Raw genomic sequence first — 12500 nt, 5'->3', positions numbered from 1 at the left:
ATATTGTTCACTATTTAGAAGAGCGTATCTTGTAACTGCAAGAATACAGCCTTCAATTTTTAATTTCAATGACTCCCATTCTATCACTGGCACCTACACAAAATAAGTCATTGGATGTGAAGACGCATTCTTTTAAATTCAATTAGAAATGAAAATGACCTTTTGCATTGCATTGGAAATGGCACTTTGCAGCCGGCTTCTCCAGTGCTTCCCCATGTCCTTACTCCACCCAATTGCCCAGATTTCATGGCCTCGAAGATCCTTATGCGTTTCCTTTTTTCTCTCTCCATAAATCACACTTCCTCTCCTGAGAGTGCAACATAAACAGGTCCCTTGAAATAGTGTGCTGAGAACTGCAATAGACGGCAAATTTTTCACTACCCACAGTGGATTCAAATGCCTGCCGCTTGATGAGCCTCAACAGAAATGCTTCTCTTTTTTTATCGACCCCAGCAGTATTTCAATGTAATGAAGGCAACACCTGGTATGAATTCATTCATAGATCATCTTGCGCTTTCATTAATGCGCGAGGACTTGCTGGGCGGGCTCCTACCCGGCACTCATGCTGTGCTTCTTTGATTAATGTGCCTTTGGAAACCGACAGCACTTAGGAAGTGCTATCCGGTATTTGTCTTTACAAGATCATATCGAATTTTTGTGAGATCATGCAGAAAATGAACTGTCATGTGCGTAACAGGTCATAGTAAGAGGGCCATTAATACCTCAGGACTACCCTGGCCAACCAATGTGTTCCAGCAGGTCCCTCTCCTCTACCCCCCTCCCCATCTCCACCCCTTCCCCAGGCGTGGGAGCTAGTGTAGTCAGCCAGTTTTGATATGAGACGCCCTGCAAAAGACGAATCACCGAGAGGGGTTTAATAAGGCTGGCCCTTGGTCTGCCCCGCTTGAAAATTGCATTGGATCAGTCACTGCACAGAGAAAAGGATGATGTTGCAAATCAAGCCATTTCAGTGTTTGCCAGAGCAAGATAATGGCATCATTATCATTATAAGCGCTGTCTCAAGTCTCTACAAACAGCAAAGTACATCTCGAAAGGCTGGGTCTTGTTATGTTTAAATGGGCACTTGAAGTCAGATTAACAGGCCAGCCCAACATCTGAAAGTAAAATTTCACCAAATGGTTTGCATTGGAGACATTTACAAACTGCACTTAGATATATAAACTGCACTTCATTAAGAATCCTTCCTTCTTTGCCATGTTAAGCATCAACACTGTTTGAGGTTTCAGGGTGAAATTTGGTGATACTACTCGGAATGGCCTCATTTCGAACTCAACAGGAAGCAGACGACTCAGAGATGACTCGCATGTTTAATGTCGTGATTCTGAAGAGCGCTAAACAGACTGGGGACCCCGTGTGACCTCTTCTGTTTCCCACGCTAAAACGCAGTGGGCAGTCAAAGACTCGTCTGGCTCTATACCCCAACGTTTCTCAGACGGAGTGGGAGGAAAGCCAAAATGCATTTTTCATCAAGGACATGTATCGTTCCTTGACAAAAGATTCAGGTCTAAAGTGAACAACACAACATCCAGTAGACACTATTCCGATTTGTAAAAAAAAACTCAAACAATTTGAAAGGTATTGCCTACTCTTCTTCTGAACAGTAATAACGCTACATATGTATGGGAGATAGATAGATAGATAAGATAGATAAATACTTAATTAATCCCATGGGATAGATAGATAAAACAGATAAATACTTCATTAATCCCATGGGATAGATAGATAAGACAGATAAATACTTCATTAATCCCGTGGGGAAATTCCCACAAAGTACATCTCTTTGTATATTTGGTGTATATGGCCTTCATATTTGTTTAAATTATGACGCTAACAAGGCTTTACTGAAGTATATATACACAATAAAAGTATTGAAGTATGTAATGAAGTGAAACAATCTAAATCACATTCAAAATAAAATAAAAAATAAACTGCCAGTTAGGGGTGGGAGCACATGGATAAGAGGGCATCTCGACTTCCAACAGAGTCTTTGCAGTCTGTGGATAAAATGGACGCTGAGGGAGAGTGAAAGCCTGGATTATTCCACTATGTGGCACATCGATCTCATAAAACATTCAATCTCAGTTCAGTCGCTGACAAGGAGGATAATTACAGTATGCATTCCTACAGTTAACAGCTCAGCAAAGCAGAACGCATCGACATAGGTAATTGAACGGGTGCTTGTAGTGTGTCTGCAGCCAGCTGTACTTGTCCAAACAGCCCATTCGTTTATGTGCTACCTACCGCAGGGGATAGAGCGGCTCCAGTGACCTTGGAGCTGCCAGGGGCTCTACTCTATCGGCTGAGCTACAGGGGCCGTACTACAGGACAAAAGAGAGTGGATTATTTTTTCATGTCAAGACTGTAGTGCTCTGAAGTCCACTCTCTCGCTCTCCCCCTTTCTCTCATACACACCACACACACACACACTCTCTCTCACTCTCTCTGTGTCACACATACCCACAACCATTTCATGCACACACACACACACACACACACACACACACACACACACACACACACACACACACACACACACACACACACACACACACACACACACACACACACACACACACACACACACACACACAGAAAGTCTCAAGGCCCTTATTTCAGGCTCATCTGTAGAAGGCTCGATTTTCCCCTCATCTCTTTTGTAATTACCCATAAAACTATGAAAGATCTGGAGATACCACAGGCTCCATGGAAGTCATAGCACACCGTTTTGGAGCAATCTTCACAAAGGAGATTGCATCAGTGATGCCCAGCCTGAAAATTCAGATAAATCCCTGGGTTATCTAGCCAGCAGCAAGGTTCAAATCTCTGAGAGAGTCAGAGATAGAGAATGTGTACATGCATGAGTGCATGTGTGTGTGTATCTGTATGTGTATGTATGTCTGTGCATGTATTTTTGTGTGTGCATGTGCGTACAAGTGCATGTGTGTGCATGTGTGTGTGTGTGTGTGTGTGTGTGTGTGTGTGTGTGTGTGTGTGTGCGTGTGTATGTGTGTTTGTGTGTTTGTGTGTGTTTGTGAAGGTGTCTGTAAAAGAAAGCGAGGTAGGTAGATAATCTCAGAGAGAGAGAGAGAAATGTAGAGGGAGAGATGAGAGAGGGAACACAGAGATAGATGTAGAGGGAGAGAAGGAACACAGAGAGCTCGTGAGGAGAAATGTAGCACAGAGAGCTTGTGAGCAGAGAGCCCGATCTCCAAACGCTGCTTGCTTATTTTTCAGTGTGGGAAGGAATTGATTGGCCCTCAGAAGATGATTGTGCCACGGGCACACGTAAGGTACGGCACCACCGCTCTCCTCCATCGCTGCTCTCCTCCATCGCCTCTCTCCTCCATCGCCTCTCTCCTCCATGGCTCATCTCCTCCTGCTCTGATTACCGGCTCCATGAAAGGTACTCCCCATTATCTGGCCCTGCGTGCCTGATAACCCTCTTCTCTCCTCTCCTCTCCTCTCCCCTATCTATCCTCTGTTCTCCCCAACCTATCCCCTATGCATGTGGTGTGCAGTCTTCACTCCCAGCTCCCTGCTGCTACCATCCCACCCCTCACCCCCTACCCTCCTCGCTCGCGAGGTAGATATGTAAGCCCTGTGGCACTGAAATCAATTTTTGTTTCCTGCTTCATGTTTGCTTTTCATTGTTTTCTCCCTGTGGATATCCAATGTGTAGATGTACTGTGAAAGTGCTAGAGCTTGTGCGTTTGTGTGTCAGTGCCATATTTGTGCAAGGTTAGTGTGAAAGAAGAGCGGGAGAGAGTGAGAGAGAGAATGTGTGTCTGTGTGCGTGACAGAGAGTGTATCTGTGTTTGTGTGTGAGAGAGAGAGAGTCATCCCAGGCTTTCAAACTCTCACAGGCAAGGCAAAATTGCCATAAATACTTGGGGAAGTCAGGGATTTGGCTAATCTAGCTGCTGGATATGTGGCAGCCTGCCATAACCTGAGGGACAGCCAGTACGGCCACAGAATGCCAAACTAACTGTATGTTTGTTGTTATTTTTAGAATGTTCATTTGTTGAGTATTATTATTATTATTTTGAATCAACTCTGTTCATTTTATTTTGTCCTTCTGTATGTGTATGTAATATGTATGTGTTGAATCAGCTTTGGCAATGCAAAACATTCATGCTAATAAAGCTTCTTTGAATTGAATTGAATTGAATTGAATTGACAGAGAGAGAGAGAGAGAGAGATAGTGTGTCCGTGTGTGTGAGTGAGAGAGAGACAGAGAGAGCTAGAAAAAGAGAAAAAGTGTGTAAATGTGTGTGTGTGTGTGTGAGTGTGTGTGTGTGTGTGGATGATTCATGGTTGTCAGAGGGCAATAAGTGGTCCCACTGTGTGGGCTGGATGAGACCTCTTTCTCACCCATTTCTCACCCCCTCTGGGACTGTGGGTTCCCAGCAGAGCTGCCATCGGTCAGGCCTGGGTGGACTCCAAGTTCCCCCCCTCCGCTCCCCTTTAATGCCAGCCGCCTTGAGCCCCACTATAAAACATATGCTGGGTGATGGAGACGTCTCGTTAACGGCGTATTTTAATTGACTTAACTGTTTTTATGGTATTTTTTAAGCACCCAAGCCACACCACCAGTGATGATTTGCTACTTCCGTGTCAAATGTCGGCGTGTGCTGAATAAATCGTCTCCTCGCTTCTGCAGCGAGGTAATCTCTCCATTATTACAGATCGTTTCTCTTTATCTCTCTTCTTCTTCTTCTTCTTCTTCTTTCCGGTCGTGCCACGACCGTTTGCAGCGGTGCCCCTCACAGGCATGACTGCGGCAGGGTGGGCACAGCACGCCCCCACTGATGGCTTTGATTATGAAGGAAGCCTTCTGCCCAACTCACAAACAAACCCCCACTTTCACTAAAACTGTGTGACAATCAAAGACACATTACCCCCCAGCCCCCCCCCCCCCCCCACACACACACACAGCAGCAGCTCTTACATCCAAGGTATCAACACTGAACAGAGCTGCCTCCTCACACACACACATACATACACTTACATAAACACACCCACACTGCATCTCTTGTGGCTTATTGTTCCATCTTGCCATGGCTAATGGAATCAGTGTGGGGCCATTACTTTATCATTGGAGGGTGGGGTGGGGGCAAGCGTAGAAGAATACAGTGTTTCAGTTGCACTCAAAAGGCACAAGCCTCCCTACCAGCTAACTCAGTCTTCATTCTGCATCTCATTCTGCATCTCTGTCTGCCACTGTTTTGTCAATGCCAAAAACACTCTCAAATTCTCCCATTTCAGACTCTCAAAAGCCCGGAGGGCTGCTGCTAGGTATTTAATTTCATGGTTGAAATGCCTGTTACTCTTCTGAAAATCCTGAAAGACTTTTATTTACAACTGGAAAAACCCATTGGAAATCATGTAAGTTGATCTGGAGCAATGGAGGCTGATCAGCAGTTGCTTTTGAAACACAGAGACACAAGGTGGCAGGATCACTTCTTGTATCGGAGCATCAACGCCTGCGAGGAAGGAATCGCATGAATTAGACATAATTCAAGTATCACAGTTTACTGAACTGCTCTTTAATTAAATAATTAAGTAAGTAAGTGTGTAAACAATTGCTGTATGGACTGTAAACCAATGTGTTCCAATACTATAATAATACTGATACAAGTCCTCTAGCTCTTCTGACCTTGTCATTGACCTCTGAGCCTGGCTGTAACACATTTACTTGCCAGATCTAAATGGGATCTCTGTCAATCACACATACACATACCTGCCAATCCTACATACGCATACCTGTCTCCAAGTCTCATGTTTTTTCCCGTGAAACTCAACTTGTGAACATCTCTGAATCTCACAGATGTGTACTCCCCATAGCATAGAAAGTCTATTCGACTGCTGTGTAGGGCGACTCCAGCGGGTGAGCATCTCTTATCTCAGGGAACACACTGACCTGTTTGTGAAATGTCTCACAAACGTACCAATATGTTTGCACATGCTGTCTTTTGTGTGTGTGTGTGTGTGTGTGTGTGTGTGTGTGTGTGTATGTGTGTGTGTGTGTGTGTGTAGGAATGGATTTTCACAGATTTCAATCGCTGACCTCATGGATTACAGTCATGTTAACTTGACAGGTATGCATACATTATGTCAACTGTATGCATACATTATGTCAACTATCAGTTTAGCATGATCATGTCTAGATGTGATAAAATGACATCCCTCAAATGTATTTTTTTTACGGAATTATGAACTGAATCTTCCTGACAGAGCTGCCATCGGTTGATTTAAGTACATTTAGATTCATTTTAGTATATCATTGAGTATTTGAGAACTGAGAAATTCAGTATTTCAGCGTGACCAAACCTAAAAAAACAGACTCCAAAGCTTCTATGCTAATGAAAGCCTTGGGGTCCTTAATAAGCCCCATGGTAACCTCTCAGACCAAATACATATATCGACTTTGGTTTGACAGAGACAGGCAGACTAAGACATAAAGCCGATGCTTGTCATTTAATTTGAACCAAAGCTGAAAGCGCGTGTCTGATGTGCCAATCACTGCGAGAGAACAGCAAAAGTGGAAATATGGATCCATGTGGATGGCTAGGAGCAAGGTAGCGGGCTCAATTTGAGGCAGAATAATAAAAAAAAATATGTACATATACACTTGCTAGTCCAAATGTTTCTTGAAATAAAAAGAAACAGTCTGCTTTGTATGTCTCCTATGAATCAGTTAGCACGTAAACAAACACCTCACCACCAAACACGGAAAAAAAGAAGCCCGTCTTAGGGTTTGAGTGAGCTTAGATGATGAACAAAGTAGTGCTCCATGTTTTTCTTGGGGTGAGAAACCTCCCCTCTGAGCTTCTCTGCTCCATCTTGCCCCCGCTGCGGCCCCCTACCACGCTTCGATCGACAGTGGGGCACATATCTCAGATACCCATAATCCTCTCCTCTTCTCCCCTGCCGAGACCCTGATTGATGCCGATGTTTTTTCCCCTCGGTTTCTCCTTCGGTCAGGGATATAAACCGGCCCCACCAAAAGTCTCTGTTGTGTTAAAACCCCATTCTGAGGAAGCAGGGGACCCTGCGGGCGACCTCAACACACACCCCCGGAGCAGATCAATGTGGGTCAGGGTTTTGCAATTTTAGCCCAGCTGCCAGACAGCTGGTTATTTATTTATGCTTACATAAAATCCAGAAGAGAGAGGAAGGATAGGGAGGGAGAAAGAGTGAAAGAACCCAAAAGAAAGGAAGTAGGTGGGGCATTATGATAAAACACCTGCCTGAAGGTGGTCTGAGTATTTTCAGACCATGTGGTATTAAAAATTCTGCTCTACTATTTGTGAACCTGAGGATGTGTTTCAAGTGTGCCCACGCTGCACGTCCATCGGGGGGGGTCTCAGGACGCGAATCATGGAGCAGATGCCAGGTTCGTCAGCACTCCTGCAACCTGGATCTTCCCCTAACGAACCTGACAGTCCTGTCCTTGGTCAGTGGGTGCGGTCGATACTTGGCCCGTGCTGGAGCTAACATTTTCAGACCGCGCTGACGATAAATCATTCATTGCTCGGATGAATTATTGACCCGAGATCGGATGGCAAAAACAACAGAGGTGACGAGCCGGGGCAGACACACCGTTTCGGGCGAAGCTTCCCTCTCTGGGAGGCTCCGCAGCTCGCTACAGACCTCGCTGCAGTGTGTGTGTGTGTGTGTGTGTGTGTGTGTGTGTGAGGCCTAATGCAAGATGAAGTGCAGCACTAGTGTTGCTTTCAGGGCTAATTCCTCTCCCTCCTCCTGTCAATTTTGGTTTTGTCAGTCTGTAATTCTGTGCATCGCCTCTCGTCTCGAACTCCCTGCCTCTTCTCCCAGCTCTCTCTCTTTGGATCCCCTCCACTATTGTCCTTTTGTTTTATTCTCTTTCTCTCTCTCTCACTCCTTTTCTTCCTTACACACACATATGCTCACTCGTCTGCGTATGTGTGCACAGTAAAAAAAAATAAAAGGTGGATTTGCATAGCTCGAGAGAGGTACCTGCTGAGTGCTAGCTTGATTATGCGTGCGTAGCTCTCCCAAGCAACGCATCTCTCGTCAGCTGACCGGGCTGAGAAGCTCTGGAGGAGATGACAAAAATAACAGAACACAAAAACAGGTTTAATGAGGTTTCTCAGGCGTCCCTCCCCCCTTGGGATGGGAGTCCACTTAACTGCAATGTCATTAGGAGAGGGGATTAAATGGGGACTGTTGTTCTGCGCTGCAATCCGTTTAGTGTTTAATTGGGAACAGAATGTTTGCTGCGTTGAACACAAAATCACTGAAAGTGTGTGTCTGCTCATGTTGTTGTGCCAGTGGGTAGTGATTCCCGTGAATCTATTTTGGTGAGGCACACCTCGTACAACTCCATTTGCCAGCTCTCCCATCTCTGCACAGTTTTGTTTGGGTCTGTTAGAAGTACCATAACGTGGCATGAAATCAGTTTAGTATTCGCTTCTCGTTCTCTTTCATATTTATGAATGGTATCGGCTCTTCATGCCCTCTCAGGCGGTCTCTCTTCAGGGCCAAACCATCCCGAATGGAGTGTTATGAAGTAAGGAAATGCAAAAAGCTGTCTAATACGAGCCTGGGTCATGCTGAAATTGTGTTTTTAGAAAGAACGAAATCACTGACTTCCACTCACATGTCTTAAAATCCAATGCCGAAAGAATCATTGTCTTTTATATAATGCATATGTTTACTTGAGGAACAGTCAGAAGTCAGTCTAATAACCACTATGTGTCCAAAACAACAGTCAGTAGTCAGTCTAAGACACTCACACACACACACACACACACACACACACACACACACACACACACACACACACACACACACACACACACACACACACACACACACACACACACACAGACACACACACACACACACACACACACACACACACACACACACACAGGCAAATGTGAGTTGTGACCTCATTTCAAAATATAAGTTAACAAGCACACACACACAAACATCCGGTGTTTTACTTTTAAAGCATTTTATGCCATCGCTGTTTGTATGCGTGTCCATAAAGCTGCCAAGCCCACGTTCACACTCACCTGGTTTGTGTCGGTATCTGATCACACACCCACATGGGCTTTGGACCAGGCGATAATGCATCTTTCAAATGGTGTTCCATCCAGGCAATCCATCATACCGATAAACATCTACCTTTGCTATCCAAGCAATGTTGTCGGGGAAAAAAACAAAAACGTGTCTCTTTGCATGGCCGGAATCCACACCAGGCAGCCTCTTTCGCATGGTTCTCTGTGCCAAAAAGATATGTAAATCAATCCTGAATGCAGCCCAATAACTGCGGATATGACTTGTTTTGTCTTGATTAGAAAACTAATCACAGTGCTGTTATTGCTTGCAGCTGCCTGGACGGTGGGTGCTGAGCTGCAGCAGTTATTCAGTGGCAGGCTGCAGCAAAGCGGACCTGTGCCTGCTTCAGATAATGTCAGTCAAAACGGGACCCTCCTTTATTTTTGCCACTAACGGGCTCTGTGGCTGACACCTCTGAAATTGCCCTGAAAGTTGTCTGCACTGATTGGAGTGTCTCGGGTTGCCCTCTGAATGCATAAAAGCGTGGGAGAAGGACCCCGCTGCCTCTGCAGTGAGGAGAGAAGGTCCTTTAAACACCGCAATGGTTTCAGGCAGACACTGGAAGATGTCTGGAGGGTTCTTCGACAGGCCAGCTTTTACAACCAATGTAGCTATCGCTAACAGCATTTAACATTTAACGCTATCAGCAATTTAACATTTAACGCTAACAGCATTTTTATGTGGTTAATTCCAGAGGAATCTTTATGCTTTCAAAGTAAGTACATATAGTGGACAGACACTTGGAACTGGAGAGTTAAAGTGCTTGCTGTAAAAGTGATTGTAAAATGACTAACACATGTAAACAAATAAGCCCGCATCTTCAAAGGAACATGTTTGACTCAGTGTTTCTGATAAGCATGCATTATGCTACATATTATACCTCCATACCCCTTAGGCAGAAGATCGGATAAATCTATACGGACGGGCGGTTGGCAAATGCTGTGTTGAATGTTTAACTGTGCTTATGAACAAGATTCCCCTGATTTGTCTCGTTTCTAAAACCCCCCACATACACACTTGGGGAGCCTTCCCGTCAGTGTCTCTTTTTTAATATATAATTGGCAAACCGACATCGGCAAGTTGGCCGGTGCACAGGATGCCAGGTGCATGCTAAAAATAGCGCGGCTCTCTTTAGAAAAAGCTCTACTCAGCCCATATACATTATGCATCTATGGTAATGTGCGACACATAGAGGAATTAGTTGCAAGGGTAAAAGCAGCCGCTTCGTCGAGGAGAATAAAAAAATAGACCAAGATGTACGGCAGGCATATGGGAGGTACCTATGTGTGTGTGTGTGTATGTGTGTGAATTTAGAATAACTGGGACCATCCTGTTGGCTACAGTCATCTCACAGAATTGCACATTCAGTTTAAGTGGAGCTTTAATTTGGTAGCCGTAGCCAATGACGGAAGCAGAAATCTGCTCTGTGCGCTCTCAATTTCTTTTACGCGTTAAGTTTAAATTATTATAATTCTTTTAACATATTGTGGCGTCGGAGCTGGGTTCTTCGAAAAAGAAAGTAGTTTGTTTTGGTTGGCCTCAAGCCTTTTGAAACACAAACAGCCCAATGATGCACGGCTCCTGGATTTTGGCCAGCTAGAACGAGGGGTGGACCGCTTTACCGGCAACCGTCCCCTGCAGCGCCTTGGTCCCCTGTATCTGTGGCCGCTCTCCTGTGACTGTGGCTGTGTGGAGCATGGTTGCCTTCCAGGCTTGTGGTCTCAGCTGAAGATCAGTGGCGGTGGCTTATTGAGTCACTTCCTCTTCCTCGCCTTCCTCCTGGTCAGCCTGGCACACCCGGAGCTTTACGCCAGCAGATAGCCGGGTCTCTCTCTTGTTGGTAGCGGGAAGGTGGTCTTTCTGCAGTGGCGTCGACTCCAGGCTTGTGGTCTCAGCTGCCCTGATCTAAGGAATAATGGCGGTGGCTTATTGAGTCACTTCCTCTTCCTCCTGGTCAGCCTGGCTCGCCTGGTGCTCTTCGCCAGCAGATAGCCGGGTCTCTCTCTTGTTGGTAGCAGGGAAGGCTTCATCACTTCTCTCCAAGGTGGTCTTTCTGCAGTGGCGTCGACTCCAGGATGAGCCATGGGGACATCGCCGGCTGGTCATGAAGCTCCCAGCATGGCTTCCCTCCCCTGTCCTCCCTGTGCATGCTGGTGTAACTGGCCCCCGTCCTGGCAGGGCTGAAGAGTCTACTCCGGAATAGGCGACCTGTCACTTCCCCTCCGTCCCTGCGGGTGGCGCTGGCTCCGCTGGCTGCTCCTTCCTGCTGTCCACGGGCTGGAAATGCGACCAGGCTTCAAGGCTCTTGGAATATGAACTTTTGGCTCTCCCCGTCGCAGCTGGTCGATGAGCGCTTTGATTCTCCTTGGCCCCTTATGACACCATTGTGGCGTTGGTGCTGAGTTCTTCAAAGAAGGCAGAATCATTTGAATTGGTTGACCTTGAATCTGTTATTGTGAAGCACTTTCCGCCGGAGGCACTGATAAAGAAGGGCAGGGATGGCAGACAGGGTCTACTCTCAACATCACAGAAACACTGACGGTGCACAGATAACTCTAACCAACACACACACCCTCAGCACTACCACAGAGCACACAGACCAAATAATTACAGGCACATTACACTGGACACAAAAGGAGGGCAATACACATGAAATTCTAACTTAGAACACAGAACAAAGTCGTCCACACAATTCTAGTGCACTGCATGTTGGGAGCCAACTCAGAGTCTTTTTTATTACGTACATGGAAGCTCCAATACCTCTTGAATGTAAAAAAATAACAAGGTTTAAAGCTGTTTGCTGATGCATCATAATGATAACTGTCCTATTACACCTCATATTTGTTTTGAGTCTTTAGTGTGTGTGTGTGTGTGTGTGTGTGTGTGTGTGTATGAGAGAGACAGAGATATGAAATATTGTTTGTATCAGTCATCATTAGTAGCCATTACATTTGGTGAAGACATTGATATATGCACCCATAATGTGATGTGTCTTGCGTTTGTTTGTCTCTGTATGACCCGTATGGCTTCTTTATCTTCACCGTATAATTCACGTCCTTATATTTCAGTTTACTCTGTGAAAGTAAATCAACTATTAAACTGTGTGTGTGTGAGTATGTATGTGAGAATGTATGTGCATGTGTGTGCGCATGTGTGTGTATGTGTGTGTGACTTCTTTTGAAAGATTCCATCCTCTGGAGAGAAGGAGAGTAAAAGGAAATACAGAGAAAGGGACACAAAGAGGGTAGTGACGGAGGAATGCACTGACACCCCCCTGTATGGGAAAGCAAGTCAACCAAGTGTGTGTGTGTGTGTGTGTGTGTGTGTGTGTGTGTGTGTGTGTGTGTGTGTGTGTGTGTGTGTGTGTGTGC

This window comes from Sprattus sprattus (assembly GCF_963457725.1).
Source record: "Sprattus sprattus genome assembly, chromosome: 8".
Lineage (NCBI taxonomy): Eukaryota > Metazoa > Chordata > Actinopteri > Clupeiformes > Clupeidae > Sprattus > Sprattus sprattus.
Note: the sequence above shows the minus strand (reverse complement) of the source record.